Raw genomic sequence first — 24,863 nt, 5'->3', positions numbered from 1 at the left:
ATAAATTGACTGACTTAGATAAGATTTTGACAGGTACTGATGAAAAGGTGATTAAAAAATTCTATGGTTATTTATTGGAAATTAAACTAGAGGAAGAACAAGTTAAAGAAACTATGATTGCTTGGGGGAAGAATTTTGGATATGGGATTGATTTAGAGAAATGGCAAAAATTGTGGTTTCAAAATTATAAAATGACAATGTCAACAGCATATAAAGAAAATGTGTATAAGATGTTTTACAAGTGGCATTTTCCCCCGACAAGAATAGCAAGAATGCTCAAGAATAAATCTGAAAAGTGCTGGAAATGTCATCAGATACCTGGCTCATATTACCATATGTGGTGGACTTGTGCGGATGCTAGAAAATACTGGACTAAAATTCGCATGTGGTTGGAAAAAATGATAAAGAAACATATAGACTTGAAACCAGAGATGTTTTTATTGGGAATTTTACCTGATACATATAGTAAAGATTTGAAATACCTAATTGTAAATGTATTAACAGCAGCTAGGATTGTATTTGCTAGAAACAGGAAAAATGAGAAAATACCACCGCAGGAGGAAATCATTAAGAAAATATTGGAATGTGCTGAAATGAGTAGATTGACATTTGAAATTAGAGAACAAGACGATAAACAATTTTATAAAATTTGGGACCTTTTCTATCAATGGTTAGATAATAAAACACAATAATAGAATATCTAGAATTTTAGAAAATAATGAATATATAAAGATGTATTTCTTTTTTTGATATTATATCTCTAAAATGTTTTTAGGATAGATTTGGGAGGATTATATGAATTGTTATAAAATAAACTAAGTAAATTATAGTTATCTCGCAAAGTATGAATGAATAAAATTATAGTCAAATGATTGTTTAATAATGATACTAGGGTATTCAATCTTTGATTGATAATATGAGTTATCATGCAATGTAACTGTAATTGAGACTATGAAATGGATGCACAAAAAATTGGTAAACCAACTGGCACACTGCTTGTACATTTATGAAAGAAAGCTGGATGTTTTTATGTTTTGTTTGTTTTTGTTTGTCTTTAAAAACCAATAAAACATTTTTTTTTAATTAAAAAAAAGACTGCCTTCAAAACAGACAGAAAAATAGCAGCCATCCTTAGAAATGCCAAATATAAAATGGACCTGGAAAACCAAGGCATATATGAAGTCCCCTGTGCATCATGCCCGACCACATACATTGGACAGACCAATAGAAGAATAAGTACCTGCCTGGATGAACACAAAAATGCAGTAAAAAGCTGGAACACACTTCCTCACTAGTCCAACACATGAAAGCCACAGGTCATAGCATCAATTTCAATAGCATCAAAACCCTAACCACCATAGAAAACCCCAGCCACAGAATTATCAGAAAAGCCATAGAGATTGAAAAAAGACCTGAAAGCATGAATAGAAGAGATGATTCCACCAGACTGTCAATTATTTGGAAGCCTGCACTCACAAAGAAACAAAAATCCACACCACTAGCCAGGCAAACACCTGGGCACAAACAGATCCCCCTGATACCTCCAGCTCAAACACACCCCAACCAGGCACCCAGATAAAACCTAGCTTCCTAACAAATGATAGCCATCTATTTACTCGGAGCCAAGCTGCACTAAAAGCCTCCAATACAGGAACACAAGGTTGCCAGCCAAACAAGACACAAAAAAAGCCACAAAACAGACAGAAGATATTAGAAACACCAAGAAGAACACAGCAAACTCCAAGACCAATAAACACAGACTAAGACTCCCAAACAATCAGGATGAAGAAAAAACCATTCTTGCACACCATATACCAGAAGAAAACACACACCAACCGTTACTTAAATGCTCAATCCCACCACCACCCAGCATAAATAAAATCCGTAGCCAAAACACTAATTACCAGAACCAAACACCTGCCCTACATAAGAGGAACAACAGACAAAATCAGCAAGATACTACGCAGGCATTACATCAAGACTGCCTTCAAAATGGACAAAGACTGCTGAAACATCGCTATAATAAAAGCACAAATATTAAGACGTGGGAAAATACCTGAAGAAACCTAAATCTCTCTCTCTCTCTCTCTCTCTCTCACACACACACACACACACACACACACACACACACACACGACCGGGTCTTATTTCCGGGGAAATATGGCACTTCTACTAAATTAAATTGATATGTTGTCTACCTTCTGGGCAGTTTTCAAGTCTTTATTTAGCAGTTATGTATTTTTTTCTGCTACAACTTATTCTGCAATTTTTATTATTTACTTAAATTAGAATATTTTGCAAAAGGATGGATAAAATCCTAAATTCTGGATTTGGTAGCATCCTGCATCTGCAAGAATACATCTCTCTTTTCTTTCAAAACATACAAAAATGATAGTCTCAGAAAAACCTTCGTCCTTTTATTGCCATTATGGAGTCTATTTGCCATGGTGGCGCAGTGGTTAGAGTGCAGTATTGCAGGCTACTTCTGCTGACTGCTGGCTGCCTGCAATTTGGCAGTTCAAATCTCACCAGGCTCAAGGTTGACTCAGCCTTCCATCCTTCCAAGGTCAGCAAAATGAGGACCAAGATTGTTGGGGGTAATAGGCTGACTCTGTAAACCACTTAGAGATGGCTGTAAAGCACTGTGAAGTGGTGTATAAGTCTAAATGCTATTGTTATTTACATGTATTTATCTCCATTGTTTGCAGGTCATCCTAGACATACAACCATTCATTTAGTGATCATTAAAAGTTATAATGGCCCTGAAAGAATAACTTACAACTACACCTTGCACTTGTAACTACTGCTACATCCTTACAGTCATGTGATCAAATTTGAGCACTTGGCAACTGGTATGTAGTTACAATAGTTGCAGTGTCCTGGAGTCTTTTGTTCACCATTTGTAATCTTCCCATCCAGTTTTTCACAGCAAAGTCAATGGGAGAAGCTGGATTCACTTAATGATCATATAATTCACTCAACAACTATAACAACTTACATACCAATCATGACAAAAAATTGGATAGGTTTCACTTAACAACTGACTTGCATAGAAATGGAAATGTTGGTCCCGCTTGTGGTCATAAAGTCACTGTCTTGCCTTCTTTGTATCTCCTCTGGGAATGCTCAGTAATGCATTATATTCAGAATGAGAATCCTTATATAAATGAAGACACTAATATTATCAACATCATTGATGCATCAAAAATAATCTGCCTCCTAGGTAAGATATTACCTGAAAATACTGTAATTTTGAAGTTCTTGGGTGATCTCTAACCAGCACTGCTCCGTATTTCCTTCTGCATGAATAAAAGGCATGCAAAGCATGCACCACAGCATAGACAGCATTGTAAACACTGTAGCTTTGACTGGTCATTCTCATTTCAAAAAAAGGCTGCGGAAGGCTTTCTAGTCTCTCATTGCCAGTACAGCTTCCAAGGTTCTCCTTGTCTGTTGCAGAAGCTGGAAATGGACATTTAAATGCTTGTTCCCAGAAGACTCTGATAAAATGATTGGTAAGAGAATGGGGGTCCTGGAAGAGAAGGAAATTCTGAAATGTTGACATCTCTGAGGTATGACTTGCAAAGGACAGGGCACCGTGGAAGATCTGCATATTTAAACTATTTAAAAAGGGCTCCACTGAAAAATCCCAAAGGGCTGTCATCACCCATACCTTCTGCACAGGCAGCCTCATATCTGATTCAGCACAACTGAGCGCCATCTGCAATTTTAACATCATGTGAGCATCAGCACTACTAACACAGACTTTGACATTTGCTTTACTCAGCAACAGGGCCATTTCCCTAAACATATCATTGAAATTAACAACTATGTCTAAAATATTGCTTTGGAGGGGCATTTGTTTAGAGAAGGCAGTGCATATTCCATTGTCAGAAAAGCTTTTCTCCAAGGTCTGAACAAATATTTCTCCTTTATCATCATCCATAGCCATGATCCCAATCCACTTCCATTGAAAATGCAGCAATAGGTTGACTATTCCTGTGTACTGATGTGCTTCGTTAGGTACCATACGGTATAAGAAAGATGGATGGCTTATATCATTCACTGGTGGAGAATATACAGAATAGGAGACCTCAAGGGCAACATAATTACATTATATAATAGGGAAATATAAAAAGGGTCAAGCACAAAAACACAGTAGTTTTCACTTTCTTTTTTAAAACAACATTTAATTAGTGTACAGCATACCCAAAGGCTGCTCCAATCACAAACTGACTCTATGTAACATTTAGTTTTCTCCATCCTTAACATGAGCTAAACCAAACCAAAATAAATAAATAATAAAACACACTATTTGTTCTGCATAACAAATTCCATATCATCATGACTTCTTTTATGTGCATTTAGACATACTATTTCTTTTGTCATCCATTTCCCATCTCTAGTTAATAATTCATGAAATATGAATAATGCATGAAATGTTCCTCTATGTGTCCTAATTTTTCATTATTTATTTTTGATTGATTATTATTCCTTTTATTTCCCTGTTTACAATCTAAGAGAAGTCAGTGCCAACTAAATTGCACCACCTAACCAGAGGTCGGATTCAGCTGGTTCACACTAGTTCAGTTGAACCAGTAGCTATTTTTTTTTTTTTTTTTGCAGTTCAGTGAACTGCTGAATCACACTACTGATCGCCATGCCCAGCCACTCAACCATCCCCTCCCAGCTACTCCTTGCCTGGCTTCCTGGCTGCCTGAGTGAGAGGGTGAGGCCAATGGCAGAGGAAGGAGACTAACTCTAGGCCTGCTGTTCTTGGCTGAAGGGGTGCCTGGGGGGAACACGATGAAGCTCATCCATCTTTTGGGCCAGGCTCTCAGCTTCTGCAGTGCCTCCAGATGAAAGGCATAAGAGAAAGCACCTGGTCCCGGAACACAGCCCTCTATGACAAAGCCCTTTCCAGGAAGTCTTGGATGACCTGATCCATCCCATAGGCCTTAAGGGGCTCCAGAGTTTTCACATACCTCTTTCAGCCTGAGTATCCTGTCCTTCAGATCCCAATGGGGCCAATGCCTGGCAGCGGCACTCCTGGTAGGCAGGTAGATGACCTGGTCCCAGCATGGCATTCTCCCACGAGGGCTGCTTTTTTCCCCACTTGCCTAACCCCAGTAGCAGTGTATCCCCCTGTTGCAGACTGGATGCAGGGCTGGTGGCAGAAGGGAGGGTTAGTGGGCGGCAGTCCCATGGAGGCCCTGCAGAAGCTGAGAACTGTGCCTGAAAGGCAGACAAGCCTCGCCATGTCACCCTGTTCAGCCAAGCATCGCATGTTTAGAAGACCTCTCTTTCCCGCCATCAGCCTTTGCACACACATACAGAGGCTTTTGTACTCACTTCTTGCAATTTTGCACTCTCCCGGTAGCTTCAGCAGCTGACATGCAGCATTCTGCTATGCTGCGCAAAGCAGCTGCACTTCAAAAGCAGGGAATAAAGATCAGTATGGGTGCCCAGTTGGGTGGATGGGCCCAATAGCACCTTGTCACAGAGAACCAGTTTGGTCTCTGCTGATCTTCAGCACTACCAGTATGCTAGAACTGGGCTCAATCAGTAGAATAGAATAACTGGTATTAAATTATATGAATCCCACCACTGCACCTAAATTAACAATTAATATGAAACATTCCTTTTATCATGTTTATCTTTTAGATAAGTTTAAAAGAGTTTTTAAAACATCAGTGGTTATTCATGTATCAGATTACTTTTGATCTCCTTCTCTAATGCAATGATAAGGAATAAAGAGCGCAAAAGAAACTAAGAGAAAGAAAAATAGAGGGAATAGTTAAGACCAGGGTAAAGAATGAAAATGGAAAGAAGATAATCACATATTAAAGATAAACACCAGTGAGCATTGTGAGAATGTCCTTCCAACAAGGAAGCCCCTTTATGCATATTATCCATTCATAACTTGTATAATTAAATCAAGTTTTAAATTTCACTAACACTTTTATAAACAAATTTACCGCAGAGCAAATGAGAGGAAAAAAATTGCAACTTCTCTCCCTTCCTGAAATATCACATTACCAGCAAAGGAGAAGGAAATTGCATCACATTAAGGAGGAAAATGATTTTGTGGTGCTGGCAATGAGATCTTAAAAGTCTTTGTATTCTCACACTAAACTTAGAAGAAGCTTATTTCTGCTCAGATCAACCTGCTTTTGGTACATCACTATAGAGAAAATCTAAACAATATTCTGTACATAATAACTTTCTTAACAAATGCAAATACTTTCTTAATAAGTGTGGATAATAAATTTCTTAATAACCTTTTAAGTACATCATTGGGAGTTGAAGTCCACCAATCTTAATATTGTCAAGATTGAGAAATACTGTAATAGATAATAAATTCCTAAACAATACATGTGTAATCCACCTTACCTGAGGAATCTTGTAAATCCCTAAGATAATAGCTATGTGAACAGAGGTTTCTGAGTCAGTACCCCCAATGACAGCTGCTGGTATCTTCTTGCTGCACTTGTAGTTCAGAATAGTTGGCTTCTGATTAAAAAGTAGGTTCAGCGTGTTCTGGTATGTTAGCTGGGCATCAAAGTAGCTATCATATTACCAGAAGGTCAGAATAAATGGATGAAGGAATAAAAATTATCTGATTTCTAGAATCATAGATATGAAATCCCAGCGTCCTATTGGGTAAGGTCATGCTGTTTCCATTTATTTCATTCACCGCAAACACCAAGGCTAGGGTGTGCTGATATTTTTTCAGCATCATACTAAAGTAAAAGACACAACTTGGGTAAGCCCTGGTGTTCAGTGTTGTCATTTTCAATGCTACTCCTGCAATAGGTACCCTATATTTATTATTGGAGAACATTGGAAAATGAGAAACCTGACACTTGGAATGAAATTACCTTTAACTAGAAGACTAGTTTGTTTGCTTGTAATGGAGCTGCTTTTCTCCAATATTTCAACCATCCTAATGTGTGCTTAGAAACAAATGTTGCTTCATTAACTTATGCAGTGAAACTATTCAATGATGGATAGTTTTTCTTCTAGACCAGACCAAATTACATGCAACCCAAGATGCTAAACCATCACTTGCTTCTCACCACTCATAAGCTCAGAGAAATATGAAGATATTTCACTCCAATGATTTTTGAATAGAACATCTCTGAATACAAATAGTGCTATGTATATAATACCAAGGATTTAAGCAAAAAAAGATTGATCCAAAACTAAGGCAGGTTTTCCCACTTCACACAATCAAATCTAACATGTCTTACTGACTGATTTGATCCTATCAAATGTTAAAGAATGAACACAGAGCATACCAGGAGATGTGGCAAATATCATAGAATCACAGAGCTAGAAGAGAAGTTTAGATCAAAATATCCAAACTACTTGCTGAGTGCTGGAGCTTTAAGTTTAAGCCAAATAGTTGGGTTAAAACCAAGAGCAATAAGATAACAGTTGCTGGGATGAAAACTAAAATGGCTGCCACATGAGTGTTTTGGGTCTGACCACCATTTCAAAATCTCCTATTTTCTATTACCAGAAGATCAGAATAAATGGATGAAGGAATAAAAATTATCTGATTTCTAGAATCTACGTCAAGTTGCTGAAAGCATATCAATGGCATTGCCATAAAATAGCTAAGTATTACAGAAATCAGTGAGGATTTTCTTACACAGGATCAACATCACACTTGGGTGTAGGGTGTGAGCTGAAGTCTATCCCTCCAGAAAAGGAGAAAAGCTGTGAAATGATCCCACCAATTATCACATCACCTGGCTAAAAATATTGGTATTGCACTTTTAGGGACTCAGGAATGGCACACACTGCAGGAGATATCACACAATCTGTTGCTGGCAACAGCAGCAAACAAACAAGAAATCTGAGGGACAAGAATGACCCTTTCATGCAGCAGGCATAATGATTGCCCCTTAATTTAACATCTACTGCTACTTTGATAGTCATCATTCAGCTGTTTAGTATGCCATGGTCTTTACGATTCTGGATCCTACCACTAGATGTATATGCATTGGTCTGCTGAATCAATGGATGGATAGATACATACATACATACATACATACATACATACATACATACATACATACATACATACATACACTAACCCTCCCTTTGATCAGTTCAGCAGTTATATACCTGTATACAATTAGAATGGAAAAGTGTTTTTTTTTTAACTTTGAGAGTAATTATAATCACCTTAGATAATCATAAGTTATGCGGTCACATTTTCCAAAACAGTGAAGTCGGCAAACTCTCAGAGGTAACAACTCCTCCTTTTCTTCCCCCTCCTCCTCCATCACTGCTTTGTGACTAATAATGATTGTTTTGTAGAAAGTGCTGGAGCTCCTGAATGAAATCAGAGCTACAGATTAGATTTATTAGGAATATAATCATATATAATCATAATCATATTTATATTTATATTATTTATATTTATATTTATATTTATATTTATATTTATATTTTATTATTATTATTATTATTATTATTATTATTATTATTATTATTATTATTATTATTATTATTATTATTATTATTATTATTATTATTATTATTATTATTATTATTTATTAGGAATAATTTATTATGCCTAAATTAACCCTAGATCTAATTATTAGATTTGATTGACTAGGAATAGATTTATTAGGTGTATACATTTAATATATTTATAGCGTAACCCCTGAAAGCCCACGAGAGTCCAGATTCCTCTACTCCCTTTCTACACATACCCAGGCTCCCACCATGAAATGCATATACATTGATCTGCTGAATCTATAGATGGGTGGAGGGATGGATGGATGGATGGATGGATGGATGGATGGGTGGATGGATGGATACATACATACATACATACATACATACATACATACATACATTCATACATACATACGTACGCCAACTTTCCCTTTCATCAGTTCAGGAGTTATATAGCAATATGCAATTAGAATGGAAATTTTTTTTCTGCCTTAGAGTAATGATGATTTCATAATTACAATCTTAGATAATCATAAGGTATGCAGTCACATTTACTCCTCCTCCTTCTCTTCCTCATCTCTCTCCATTGTTGGTTTGAGCCTTATGATGATTCTTTTGTAGATTATAAAGTACTGGAGCTGCTGAATAAAAGGAGAGCTACATATTATATTTTTTAGGAATATAATAAATAGGTATATATTAAATGTATTAATTATAATTATTGGGAATATTTTTAGGAATAGACATGTCATAAATTATCCCTAGATCTAATTGTTAGATTTGATTTACTGGGAATAGATTTATTAGGGATATAATGTAATAAATTTTTGTTTCATCTATTTTTTATTAGATTTCTTAGATTGGATTTATTAGGAATACACACACACACACATAATTTGTGTGTTTGTGTGTGTGTGTTCAACTTAGTGTCAATGAGAAGGATAATTTTGCAGGAAATATGCTATGCTTGAGATAAATACAGTATCATGCCTTTTATTTTTTGAACAAATTTTATTAATTTTTAAAGACATACAAAACATAAATACACCAAAACACAAAATATAAAAGCATAAAAAACATCTTTTCTGAAAGTTGCTTAGTCCCGGGTTAAAACTCTTGGTACAGACACAAATTCAAATTCATATTCATTTTACATACCATTCCATATCTTATTAGCATTTTCAATTTTCTATATAACTTCTCCTCTCTTTTAAATTTTCTCAATTTTATTTTATTTATCTCCTCTCAATTCAAATCATAATATTTATTATTCTTTGTCTGTTCTATTTCCAGCTATCCATTTATCTTTCTTCTTTAAAAAAAAAAAAAATTCTCCTGTACACTAAATGGAGTATGATGCCTTTATCTCTTTCCCCTATATTTATGATACTTAATATAGAACACACATTTACATTGGGATTCTGTCTGGTACATTCTAAAATTATACAGTATTATCAAAACCAATACAAATCTATTCATTGATATTGATATTCATATCTTAAATATTTAGCACATTACTTTTCAGTTAAATCACATACTTTTATGGGAGCACCTATTTTCCATAGTTATTCCCCCCACATCACAAATTATAGATCATTATTTCATTACGATGTTCCCCCTTCTTCTACTTCAAATCTCTCATTTCTCAAAAAGTTTCACTAGGATAACAGTCTAATCATTAATATTAACAATCATTTATATCTTAAAAATTTATCCATTTCAATTAAATATCATGCCTTTGTGGGAACACTTATGCTTTCCAAAATTGTTTTCCCCCCCCCCACATCACATATCTTAAATCATTGTTTTATTACAGTACTCCCCTTTTCACTAGATTATACTAAATATTTTATCACATTTTAAATTACATATTATTTCCAATTTTCTATCGTTATTTCTAAATACAAATATAGAAATGCAATCTTATGTACCTTTCTAGAATCTCTTTTTCAATAAAAATTTATCCATTATCTCCATTATTTTTATTTTTCAATAAAAATTTATCCATTATCACTTTTGCTTCTTTACATCTTGCCACCATTAAGGCTTTTCATCCCTTCCTTTCTCCCTTGCTTCTTCTTCTCCTTGTCCTCTTTACCCCCTCTCTCCATCTCCCTTTTATTCTGCTTTCCCCCTTTCTGTTGTTTCCTAACATAATATCCCCCTTTCACCTTATTCTTCTCTTTTTGGGTTGTTTTTCCAGGTCTTAAAGTCTTCTTTTCCTTTTTCTCTTTCTTTTTTCCTTCTCCGACCAAAGTTATTTGTTCATCAAAGATGGCTTCTTCTTTGTCCCCATCATCCTGTTGCTCATTCAGCTTTACATAAGTACAAACCGCCATTTCTAAAAATTGAAAAAGAGTGCCAAGGACATCTTTCCCTTCTTGCTTTTTTTTTTTTTTTTCATATTTTTGATATACAAGTTTCAGTCCATCCACAAGTGATACCATTGTGTAGAGAAAAAGTTTTTCCAAACAACCACCCAAGTGCTTTTAGTCAGAAATAATTCTCAGAAGTTCCAAAATCACCACACAATCCAAACAAGCTGTTCCTTTTAAATACTTTCTCCTTCTTCACTTTCTCTTTCTGGGTTGAAGTTTAGTCACAAAGTTCCCTTTAAAGTTCCCTTATATATCTTTTAGAAGTCTTATTGATGTTTAGTAACTCTTTAGAATTCTAGGCAATCTTCTCCTTATTTTCAAATTTTGCTCCAATTTTTTTTTCCCTCTCCCTTCCCACTCACAGCCAAAAAGATTTTTTCCATCCACTGTCACGTTAGGAAGAAGAGTGAAACAAAAACAAACAAACTTTCCCTTTTAGAATATTCGCAGCTTGTAACTCTCACTGGAAACAATGTATCCTTAGCAGCCTTCAAGCCTCCAGGGCATTTTCTCTTGCCTTGTCCTGGTTGAAAGCAACTTTCGTAATTCTATCAACTTTCTCCCTCCTGCACCAGCTTGTCCGGCTGCAGATTTCTTCGTGGCGACCATTGCTGACCGCCGCTCCTCTGCCTTGGGAAAAGGGGGTTCTGCCGGCTGGGGAGGGGGTCTGCGACACCCCCAAGCCCCTGTCCGGATCCCCCCTGTCTTCAGCTGCCTCTACGGGGCAGCTATATCCCCCAGATCCAAACGGATCGGGGAACCTTGGCGGCGAACGCAGCAGGGATCGCGCAGTATCGTGAATCCCTGCCGCTGCCGAAACCTTGCAAACCGAAAGAGAAATTGCATGATAACTAAATCATGTTAGTATATGTTGTGCTTAAATATGACATTGAAACTTGGCTGCTGAATGCATCAAGGTATATTGATATGACAAAAGTAAAATATATCTTACAATTTATTGGACATTCTGAGAACAGTTCAAAATGTAGTAAATAGTAACATGCCTCTGGCTGCTTAATGTATTTATTGATAAATGTTAATTAATGTTGCTGATAAAACTCATGCAATCTACAAAGTTCTACATTATATAAGAGCAGAATATTTGTGGGACCAACTTTCTCCAATTATCTCTGCATTTTCCACCAGGAGTAACATGCTCTAGGTACTGTTTATTGGTATCTAATAGTATCCTAGTAGTATGCCTTTTATATAACTGAACCTTTATGTAATTGCATCAATCTTTTCAAGTAGGATAGGTCACAAATCTGGTGGTGCAAGGATTCTCAGTACAATTATGTACAGTGAGATAAATACAATATCTTGCCCTTGTTCAGCTCACAAGATGCATTGCTTTAAGAGCTGAAAAAGTAATATTATAATCAAATATGTTTTCTACCAAGTGACATATCAATATTTTCAAGTAGTCCGGGCTGCAAAACTGATGCTGCAGGGATTACAAGAATATTACTTTATTGTTATATGTTATATTTACAGACATTTGATAACTACTCCAAAAGATCCACTTTCCCCATTTTAAGAGCATTGTGATCAAGTTGGAACTATATTCTTTTCATACACTTTCTTTCTTCTCACAACTGAGCAACATTTTATCTTTCCGACTTTCTTCTCAAAGCCAGTACTAACTTCTTCAAATCAATGGATAGCAGTACTTGTTAATTTTTCATTTTTAGGTGCTCCTTTGTGTTAAGTTCTGGTCTCAGTAAAATTATTTAGCATTTAGGTTAAAAAATAGACCCCAATATTCCTATATTGGAAGCCAAGATGGAGAAGATCTCCCCAGATACCATGTATTTTCCTTTGGTGGATCTTAATGCTGTCCAAAAATGTTCAGTCACTTATAACAACTCAATTTTAGTTCAGTACTTTGTCCTCTTCTCAGAAAGTTGTTAAACAGCAACAAGTTCACATTTCTTCTGATCAGCTATCAAGGAAACTTTCCTTTCTTCACTGCAGCTCTCAGGTTGACAAACCACATTTAACACTATCCAGAATTACTGTTATCTCCACTTCAGCTTACTGTCTGGCTTTCCCTGCTGATCCTTCTGCCACCACTGATCTCTCACCGCATCTCCTCCAGTCCATTTGGGTTTTCTCTTCTGACACAGCTCATTCCACAAATCACTGAAAAAGCACTCCCTTTCACTTCCTCATCTGCAGAAGAAGCCCAGTGAATAATTTAGTCAAAAGCCGCTCCACCATCATTCTGCTGATTCATCCCTAGCCTTGGCCCTCTGTCAGGCTGTTCAGTCGGCCATTGCTGACTATCTTCCTCCTGGTCCACTTGATTAGTTCTTGTTGGTTTTCTAATCGTGTTCCACCACAAACGCTGCTCGGAAGCATTCCAAAAGATGGCTTTGGAGAATAGGTTGACCCCATTTTGTTTGTGACAGTCTCCTTGATATTGGAAGATTGCTATCAATAATTCTTTTCCAATATGCTAAGAGGATACATAATTCACAGTAAATATATGTTTTACATGGCCAACAAAGGTCTTTGGAACCAACATTTAAACAAACTGAAGTAAGAAGGTCTGTTAAGGAGAATTCTGCCCAAGGAACAGAGTACTGCTAAATAACATATCCAGCTAAATAATTTGCTTCCATATGATCTTGTGATGTCCAGTATCTTAGAAAGCATTGCAGACCACTGATGATAAATTTATCAGTGGCTACGAGGCATAAATTGGTGTCATACTTCCAGGACAAGAAATAAATTGGTTCTTAAGGGCATGATCATATCCATGTTTAAGCTTCCTATAGGCATCCCTTTGCTCCATTGAGGAAATACTATGATGGAGTGAATAGTCCTTTGACTTTGTCCATTAAATATCTTGTACTGCATTCTTATGACCAAAAGAACCATACAATTATCTCTGAAGTATCTAAGAATACAGTGGAACCTAGGGTCGTGACCATAATTCATTCCAGGACTACAGTCGCAACCCAATTTGGTAGTGACCGGAAGCATGACCGTCTGTGCATGCGCAGATTAAAAAATGGCACCGAAAGGGAAATCATCACAGCAGGGAAAATTGCTGCAGCTGTGTCTAGTCTCCACATGAAGATGTGTTTGTGACTAGAAACAAAAATTTGCTGAAAATTCTGGTTGTCACCTGATTTGGTCATGAATAGAAATATTTCTGACCCAAGGTTTACATGGATGGGAGGTCAGACATGGGGTCCCCAGTTAAAAATAGTTTCCATTTTTAGGTATAAATAAATTAGCCATTATCACCTTCATACTTTTTTATGCCTCACTTTGTGAAGCAGGTTGGTCAAGAAATCAGACCAGTTGAGATGGGTTAGCTTACTGTGGCTTCAAATAAAGGAGTTGACACTGAAAATTTTGAGCTCAGTGTTTCTCAACCTCAGCAATTTTATGATGTGTGGCCTTCAACTCTCAGAATTCACCATCCTCTAGGCTCTAACCAGCCAATCATTTTTTTCTCACCTCCACAGACTCTGAGAAGGCATGTTCTTTGCCCATTGTACATTATATTTTCATCTATTTTGGGTTTTATCTTTAACAATGGTTATCAATCTGCCTTTCACTGTACTTGTCATAGAGCAGTCGTAATTGAAATATTTTTAATGAGACGATATGTAATATGAAATAAATATGAAACGGAGGATAAATGTGAACCTATATATACAGTTTATACAGTGAGATAAATACAGTATCTTGCCTTTTTTAGCTGACAAGATGCATTGCTTTAAGGGCTGAAAAAGAAATATTATAATGAAATATGTTTACTTCCAAATAACATGTCAATATTTTCAAGTAGGCCAGGCCACAAAACTGATGCTGCAGGGATTACAGGAATGTTACTTCATTGTTATATGTTATATCTACAGACATTTGATAGCTACTCCAAAGGATCCCCTTTCTCCATTTTAAGGACAGTGAGATCAAGTTGGAGGTAAATCCTTTTCTTACATTTTCTTTCTCCTCACAACTTTGCAACATTCTATCTCTCCAACTTTCTTCTCAAAGCCAGTGCTAACTTCTTCAAATCAATCGATAGCAGTAATTGTTAATTTTTCATTTTTAGGTGCTCCTTTGGGTTGAGTTCTGGTCTCAGTATGATTATGTAACATTTAGGGAAAAAGATAGATCCCAATATTCCTATACTGGAAGCCAAGAAGGAGAAGATCTCCACAGCTACCATGTATTTTCCTTTGGTGCTCAGATAACTTGGGACAAATGTCTCACATACACTACAAAACACCAGCATGCTAAAAGCAATAACTTTGGCTTCATTAAAAGAGTCTGGCAGTTTTCGAGCAAAGAAAGCCACAATGTAGCTGATGAGAGCAAGAAATCCCATATATCCTAAAATATAATAGAACATGTTGCCTGATCCTTCATTACATTCAACTACAATCTCTTCTGGAAGATAATGAATGTTCTTCTGGACAGTCTAAGCAGTCATCCATATCTGTGAAAATATGTACAGTATTTCAGAATTCATAGCAGTATTTCAAATTTTGCATACTGTTGTTTACTGAGAAGTATTTACTAATTGAAAACATCCTATGTCATCAAAATTCAGTGGACAACTATGGATTTTGAAACTAAAATGTGCAACAATTCTCATCATTCATTGCTTTCAATCCTCCAAGTCGGACATGCTAGCAGATATAGTCCAGCAACATTAACATCTAATCATATCTCTTTGTTAAAAGATATATTTGGAGACCTCAACTAGAATAGAACTCTCATGAATAATGAGGATGACCTGAAGAGTCATGGTGGTGTAGTAGTTTGAGTGCCATACTGCAGTCTACTTCTGCTGACTGCTTGCAATTTGGCAGTTCGAATCTCACTAGACTCAAGGTTGACTCAGCGTTCCATCCTATCGAGGTCAACAAAATGAGGATCCAGATTGTTGGAGGCAAGATGCTGACCCTGTAAACTGCTTAGAGAGAACTGTAAAGCACTGTGAAGCAGTATATAAGTCTAAATGCTATTGCTATGTGTGTGATATCTTTGTATGATATCTCTGTGTGTCTTTATGGAGACACACATTTGCACATACATAATAATAAAATACAACATTTCCTACCTCTTTCATTTGAAAATTTTACAAGTATTACAATCATAGTAAAAAAATGGCTCCTCTTCCTTCCTTTTCATTCTGGAGCTTGGTGGGCAATGATCATTGCAAAGAGCAAGAGGTATAGTCTATTCATTAAAGAGAGAGAGAGAGAGAGAGAGAGAGAGTTCCTTGAATCTTTTCATTTTTCAATTTTTCAATTTCAATTTTCAAAAATCAGTACGTGTCATTAACTTCGGAGAAATATTCATTAGAGGTTTTTTTTAAGTAAAAGTTTTATTGATTTTAACAACAAACAAAAACACATATAACATAAAACATAACATAAAAACATCATCATCCTTCATAAATTTACAGACAGAATATCGGTTGGTTTACCACTCCTTTTTGTGCATCCATTTCATAGTCATCAAAATAATTATATTACATAATAACTCATATTATCAATCAACAATTATATATCCTAATATCATTATTAAACAATCATTTGACTATAATTTTACTAATTCATACTTAAGCGAGATAACTATAATTTAATTAATTTATTTTATAACAAATCATAAAATACCAAGTCTATCTTAATAAAATATTATAAAAATATTATCAAAACCAAAAAAAATTATATTCATTATTTCCTAGGTTTCTAAATATTTTAATATTATATTGTATTATCTAACCATTGATAAAAAAGATCCCAAACTTCATAAAAAATTTTATCTTCTTGTTCTCTAATTTCAAATGTCAATCTACTCATTTCAGCACATTCCAATATTTTCTTAATAATTTCTTCTTCTAATGGTATTTTCTCATTCTTCCAATTTTTAGCAAAATCAATCCTAGCCACTGTTAATACATTTACAATCAAATACTTTAAGTTTTTATTATATGTATCAGGTAAGATTCCCAATAAAAAAATCTCTGGTTTCAAATCTATATGTTTCTTTGTCATTTTTTCCAACCATATGCGAATTCTAGTCCAGTATTTCCTGGCCTCCTCACAAGTCCACCACATATGGTAATATGAGCCAGGAATCTGATGACATTTCCAGCACTTTTCAGATTTATTCTTGAACATTCTTGCTATTCTTGTCGGGGGAAAGTGCCACCTGTAAAACATCTTATACAAATTTTCTTTATATGCTGTTGACATTGTCATTTTATAATTTTGAGACCACAATTTTTGCCATTTCTCTAAATCAATCCCATATCCAAAATTCTTCCCCCAAGCAATCATTGTTTCTTTAACTTGTTCTTCCTCTAATTTAATTTCCAACAAATAACTATATAATTTTTTGATCACTTTTTCATCAGTACCTGTCAAAATCCTATCTGTCAGTCAATTTATCATAAAATCCATCTATTTTAGAATCTTTAAGATACCTTGAATGTATTTGCGCATATGAAAACCAATTCATCTTTATACTTTGTTCTTCTAAATTTTGCATCGTTTTAAGTTCACCCTTTTCATCCAATATTTCCCCATATCTAACTGTTTGTTCCTTCTTATAGGTTATAGGATAAGAAAAAGCTTCAATAGTTGATAACCAAATTGGGATTTTCAAATAACATTGTTTCTTAATTTTCTCCCAATTCAACCATAACGATTCCCGTATATAATGCCTTCTAAAGTAACCCTGTGATTTAGTTCCTTTATACCATAGAAAAGCATGCCAATCCAATAATAAATCATGTCCTTCTAATGCCAACAATCTAGTCTTTCTTAACGTTATCCATTCTTTGGCCCACATTAAGTTTGCAGCTTGGTAATACAACTCCCAATTAGGAAGGCCAAATCCTCCTCTGATTCTAGCATCTTGTAAAAGTTTTAGTTTTATTCTCGCTTTCTTACCTTGCCATATATACTTCAACACAATTTTATTTAATTCTTCAAAGTAATCTTTACCTAGCCTAATTGGTATTGTTTGGAACAAATATAAAATTCTGGGTAGAATATTCATCTTGATTGTTGAAATTCTACCTATCAATGACAATTGTAGGTTTTCCCATTTTTTCAGATCAGATGCTATCTGCTGTTTATGTTTAATATAGTTATTCTCTTTCAATGTAATACATCTTGACATCAAATATATCCCCAAATATTTAACTTTGTTCGTAACTTGAATTTTTAATAGGTCTGCCAACTCTTCTCTTTGTCTTAATAACATGTTCTTTGTCAGAATCTTTGTTTTGTCTTTATTTATTTTCAAGCCAGCCATCTCACCATACATCTCTATCTTTTCCAATAGTTTTAAAGCTGTCTCTAGTGGGTCTTCCAAAATAAACACCAAGTCATCTGCAAAGGCTTGCAATTTAAATTCTTCCTTTTTAACTTTCATTCCTTTTATGTTTGTATCTTCTCTAATGTTTCTGTTTAACACTTCCAGGGTCAATACAAATAACAAAGGAGATAATGGGCATCCTTGTCTTGTACCTTTTCTTATATTAATAGGGTCTGTAAATTCTCCCTCTATCATTACTTTTGCCGTTTGCTTATAATATATGGCTTCTATTGCTTGAATAAATTTTCTAGCAAAGCCCATCTGTCCCAATAATAATAGCATAAATCTCCAATTCACATTATCAAATGCCTTTTGGGCATCTAAGAATATCAAAGCCACTTGTTTTTCAGGGCGCGCCTCATAATATTCCAATGTGTCCAGTATTACCCTCATATTGTCTTTAATTTGTCTCTTTGGTAAAAATCCATTCTGATCAGGGTGAATAAAGTTGTTTAAGTATTTTTTAAGCCTTTCTGCCAAAATTGAAGCAAAGATTTTATAATCCGCATTCAATAAGGAAATAGGTCTATAGTTCTTAATTTGTAAAGGGTCGACCCCTTCTTTTGGGATAAGTGTAATATAAGCTTCTGACCATGTTTTAGGTATTTTCTTATTTAACATAACTTCATTCATGACTTCTAACAGTGAAGTGCTCAACGGTTCTTGTAATGTTTTATAAAATTCTGCCGGGAGGCCATCTGGTCCTGGTGCTTTTCCATTATTCTGTCTGTTGAGTGCTTCGGTTAATTCCATGATTGTTATAGCACTTTCTAACATTTTCCCGGTTTCATCAGGTATCTTAGGTAGGTTAGCATTTTGTAAATATTGTTTAATTTTTTCCTCATCAAGATCCTCCTGTTTATATAATTGTCCATAAAAGTCTCGAATGATTGCCTTTTTCTCCTACTTACCATAGCAAACTTGACCTTGACCGTCTATTAACAGTAGTATTTTCCTTGATTCTTTCTCTTTTCTCAATTTATATGCTAACCATCTACCTGGCCTATTTGCATCTTCAAAATAGTTCTGTTTAGCACTTCTAACTTTTTGTGCCAGTTCTTCTTTCTCTATTCATTAGTTTTGTGTGTGAGTGTATGTGTGTTTGTGCAGATATGTACACATATAAGAAAGAACTGGTCCAGAATAGTATGTATTGAATCCCAATGGTGGGATTCAAATTTTTTTTACTACTGGTTCTGTAGGCATGGCTTGGTGGGCATAGCTTGGTGGGCATGGAAGGGGAAGGTTATTGTAAAATCTTCATTCCCACCCCACTCCAGGGGAAGGATACTGTAAAATCTCCATTCCCTTCCTACTCCTGGGGGAAGGTTACTGCAAAATCCCCATTCCCTCCCCACTCCTGCAGGAAGGTTACTGCAAAATCTCGTTCCCTCCCCACCTCATAACCTGCTTTCCAGCTCTGTTTTCCTATGCAGAACAACAAAAGAAGACCCAGCCAATCAGCTGGGACTCAGGAGGCAGAGAATAGATGGGGGTGGGGCCAGTCAGAGGTGGTATTTGCCAGTTCTTATTCTTTTTTCATCACTAATATGTTAAAATAACCTACTGTATATGATTAATGAGAGAGACAGAGAGACAGAAAGATTTTATTCTCTTGAATGCAACCATTTTCAGAAATCAGTACATGACTTCTCATAAACTTCTGAGGAATATTCAATAGTTTTGGGTGTGTGTTTATGCAGATATGTACACAAATAAGAAAGAACTGATCCAAAATAGCATGTGTTATTAATGAAGCTTATCCTTTTTTGGAATAGACTTTTTTCATCACTAATATGTTGAAATAATCTAGTATATGTGATTCGTCTCTTGTGATCATTCTGAGTTGCTTGTATTTGATGTCAGAGCTGCTCAATGTTGAGCATCAAGTAGCATCAGAAGTCAATACATACATTATATTATTATTATTATTATTATTATTATTATTATTATTATTATTATTATTATTATTATTATTATTATTATTATTATTATTATTATTATTATTATTACCACATTTCAATTATGGGGACCTATGTGGAATCTAAATTCCTCTACAAGAATGAGTGTTTACTGTCCAACTGCCCTTCCTGATGCCAAATGGTTTTCACAGCAGATATATTTTTTATTTGTGCCCTGAAAGAGAGATATCTAGTGCTATTTAGGATTGAACTCTCAACCTTTCAAGTAGGAGGTTACAGTCTTCCTCACAAGGCCATCATCCTGCCCTTGTAGGAAATCTAAAATAATCTCCCCAAAACTAATTATATAAAGGAAAACAACAACTATCACCCTGTAGACTGGGGCTAATATGACTTGAAAATTTATCATGGGTGAGGTGGTAAGGATGGCCTAAAGGCTAGACAGACAAAACTCAATAATAAAAATGGATCTCCTCAATCAGTGGTATTAAAGATACTGAGTAGATCCTTCAGGCACCTGAGCATTTTGTCATTTGAAAGTTTTCCATTTCCTTGAGGAAAAAGAGAATGGAAGCCATCAATTTCTTTCAGTCCTCTTCCCTTTGCAAACTAGCTTTGTTAAAATTTCACACACTGGATCAAAAATGTCAAGTTTGTCATCTTCCAGACACTTATTATAACAATATTGGCAATCATTAATTGCTGAAAATAAGGCCATCTATTTTGATTTTCAAACATGAAACTTTATTTTGGTCCTACCTGGTTAAAATGGGCTGGCCATGTGATTTTTCTTTCATTGATGGAGAACCTTCTGCCTAATGGTGCTTGAGGATCCATTTGTCCCACTTTTACTTTCATGAAGGATTTATTAGGGAAAGTAACCCAGTTGCTAATGTCAAATCCATCTACCAATTCACCCTTCTTGTCAAAAGACACTTTGTTGTTAAAAGGCACAGTTGTTAAAGGAATCTTGACTTGGGAAATGGTAAAGCTGGAAGAAATGAAGTTTTGGCAAGTATTATTACCAAAGTGGTGGAAACAGTGACAATTGTTTGGCTTGGAATAGAATTTTGCTGTACTCAGAAGTTACTTAATTATTTTATCACTCAGTTATTCTTAGTCCCATTCTTTCCTTCCCCAATAAGATATTTCTATTCAGCTCAGTTTTAAAAGGATACTAAGAACTAGCAGATAATGTATTTCAAACAAATAGACTAAAATTTCTTTTGGCATAGAAATATCTTGGTATACCTATGTCACTATTGGGAATCCAAGTATTTCAAAGTTAAGACTTACTACCTGCCAAGGGAATACTACTACTACTACTACTACTACTACTACTACTACTACTACTACTACTACTACTCTACTACCACTACTATTACTACTTCTACCAAATTAAATTTATATATTGTCTACTTTCCAGTATCTCTGGGCAGTTTCCAAGTGGTTATTAAGCAGTTATATATTTTTTCTGCTTTAACTTACTGTGCAATTTTTATTATTTACTTAAATTAGAATAATTTGCAAAAAGATGGATAAAATCCTAAATACTGGATTTGGTAGCATCCTGCATCTGTAAGAATACATCTCTCATTTCTTTCAAAACTTACAAAAATGATAGTCTCAGAAAAAACTTTCATTCTTTTATTGCTATTATGGAGTCTATTTGCCATGGTGGCGCAATGGTTAAAGTGCAGTTGTCAGCCTTTAAGAATCCTTCTTCTGCTTGTCCTTCTGGCTGCCATAGAAATGGGGTGGAGGGAAGATTAATTGGGCTAGGTGTGTGGGAGAAGAGTGCTGGAGGATTGAGAGGGTGAACTGTAAAACTTGGGAAAACTTTCTTGACTATGCTTACTTGCTTACTGCACAGCTCCTTATCTATCCAGGCCAAGATCAACTGCCATGGTGAGCCAGATGTCTGAAACACCACATGAAGATGTCCCACATGACCTTATGCACATCTCAGAGTGGATGGGTAATTTGAACTATTGGGGGTGGGAACATTGGCACAACTTTCTATATGTGATTTTCGCACCTATCACCTCTGATTTGTATTTCTCTGATGCTATCATATCAATTTTCAGTAAAAGTCCTTTTCTCTAAAACAATGGAGTCTAAGATTTTGAATGGAGCCTCACCTGACAGCAGTACTGCAGGCTACTTCTGCTGCCTGCCGGCTGCCTGCAATTTGGCAGTTCAAATCTCCCCAGGCTCAAGTTTGACTCAGCCTTCCATCCTTCTAAGGTCAGCAAAATGAGGACTGAGATTCTTGGGGGCAATAGGCTGACTCTGTAAACCACTTAGAGAGGTGTGAAGTGGTATATAAATCTAAATGCTATTGCTATTACATGTATTTATCTCCATTGTTTGCAGGCAGTCCTAGACTTATAACCGTTCATTCAGTGATCATTAAAAGTTACAATGGCACTGAAAAAATAAGTTACAATTAGACCTTATACTTATAACTATTGCTGCATCCTTACAGTCCTGTGATCAAATTTGAGCACTTGGCAATTGGTATGTAGTTACAATAGTTGCAGTGTCCTGAGGTCTTGTGATCACCATTTGTGATCTTCCCATCTAGCTTTTGATAGCAAAGTCAATGGGAGAAGCTGGATTCACACAATTATTGTGTAATTTGCTCAACAACTACAATGACTTACTTAACAACCATGACAAAAAATGGGCAGGTCTCATTAAACAACTGACTTGCATAGAAATAGAAATGTTGGTCCTGTTTGTGGACATAAGTCAAGGACTACTCATATACTCATATACTTGCCTTCTTTGTACCTCCTCTAGGAATGCTCAGTAAATCATTATATATAGAACGAGAATTCTTCTTATATAAATGAAGACACTAATGTTAACAATAACATTGACACATCAAAAATAATCTGCCTCCTAGATGACATATTACCTTAAAATCCTGCAATTTTGAAGTCCCTGTGTTATCTCTATCCAACACAGCTCCATATTTTCTTCTGCATGAATAAAAGGCATGCAAAGCATGCGCCACAGCATAGACAGCATTATAAACACTGTAGCTTTGACTAGCCATTCTCATTTCAAAAAAAGGCTGCGGAAGGCTTTCTAGTTTCTCATTGCCAGTACAGCCTCCATGGTTCTCCTTGTCTGTTGCAGAAGCTGTAAAAGAACATTTAAATGCTTGTTCCCAGAAGATTCTGATAAAATGATCAGTAAGAGAATGGGGGTCTTGGAAGAGAAGGAAGTTTTGAAACATTGACATCTTTGAGGTGTGACTTGCAAAGGACAGGGCGCCATGAAAGATGTGCATATTTTGAGGAGCTTCCGGTGGCAGGACAGGGACGTCCAGAGGTGGAGAAGCCCAGCTGTGGCTTTCGATCACCTCTTCTCGCGTTTGGAGGGATACCCAGTGGATACACGAAACCCGTAGAGCTTCGTGTCAGAAAAGAGGACCCCCGGGTTGCTGTTTGGGGGAAGGCAACTCCCCAGCAATGAAGGAAGAGCCTCTAAGACCAGCGCGATTGAGTCAGCCGCCAGCTAATGGCGGCTTCAAAGTCCGGTCTGTCACTGAACTGACGAAGCGAAAAGTGACAGCCTGAAAGATCCGAGCTGAAAAGGGCAGAAGGACTACAAAAGCCGTGAGTGAGATTGGTCTGACTCTCCCTCTTTCATTGTGAGTAACAGTGGGGAAAGCTGGAGACAAGCGGCTAGAAAAGCGGTTCAAAAAGTGAAAGGGGGATTAACGCGGACAGAATGGCTCAACACTTAAAATGAAAGTGTGGATTGGAGTGTTTGGAAGAAGATTGTCGAGGAGAGAGGAAGGCGGTGGGATCTTTAAGAAGCTTGGGAGTGGATTGCCATCTGGGATCAGCGCCTGAGAAGACTAGAAGACTAGGGGAGAACTATAGCTGCGAAGGAGGGCAGAGCGAGCTGTAGAGGCGAGATAGTGACGCACTCACTTTTATATGTAAGGTCCTCTTCTTTATAGCTACACTGCCTACAAAACTGATTTCTAAAAGGGATCGATTTGAGGCGGACACTCAAAGTGATTGTGGACTGACAATTGCTGACAGAAAGGAAGAAGAGGGAAGAAGAAGAAGGAAGAGACAGGCGGAATCCTGGTAAAGACTGAATGCTGAGCGCTGACAGCAATTAGTCAGCACTTCCTCCCTCTGCTCCTTGGTGCGCCCAGGAAGAAAGACTATAAGACTATAACACCAGCCCCAACTCAGACTTGTTTTTCTATGGAACTAATCCCACAGATACGTGTCTAGTGATTCCCTGAAATCTAAAAGACCCTTTTCTTCCCGCACCCTTTCTCTCTCCCTTTCTCTCTTAGTCTTTCCTTTCTCTCTATAACAATTATAAATATAGATGTAAAGGCAAACTGCTTATTATTGTTATTAGGGTTTACTGATTAGAGTCTTTTGAATATACAAAAATTTGAAGGTCTGTTAAATAGGGTTGACTTAGATTTACTGGAACCTTGAATATTAATTACATTATAGGACAAAGGTATATACAGAGTGAGAAATTCTAGAGTTGTTTGTTAGCTGTAAATAAGTTTGATTTGATATTGATTTATTAGGGGTTAAATATAATTAATTAACTTTGGTATATGAACTTAGTATAGAGAACAATATATAATACTTAATACATAATATTTGATAATATTCTATTTATAGTATTTGATAACACTTTATTGAATTGGAATTTAAAGTGCCTAAGCGACAAATTGGGT

The 24,863-nt window shown here is 36.0% G+C and overlaps 1 long non-coding RNA gene across 1 annotated transcript in view; it reads right to left on the bottom strand.

The window, feature by feature from the left end:
• Nucleotides 1–24,863, bottom strand: part of LOC148129296 (uncharacterized) — a 189,073-nt gene that overhangs the window by 117,881 nt on the left and 46,329 nt on the right. The window lies entirely within an intron of this gene.

This window comes from Notechis scutatus, chromosome Z (genome assembly GCF_049901735.1).
Source record: "Notechis scutatus isolate UNSWTSFEM ecotype Mainland chromosome Z, rNotScu1.2, whole genome shotgun sequence".
Classification (NCBI taxonomy): domain Eukaryota; kingdom Metazoa; phylum Chordata; class Lepidosauria; order Squamata; family Elapidae; genus Notechis; species Notechis scutatus.
The sequence above is the reverse complement of the archived record's forward strand: the minus strand, read 5'-3'. Positions and strand labels throughout refer to the sequence as shown.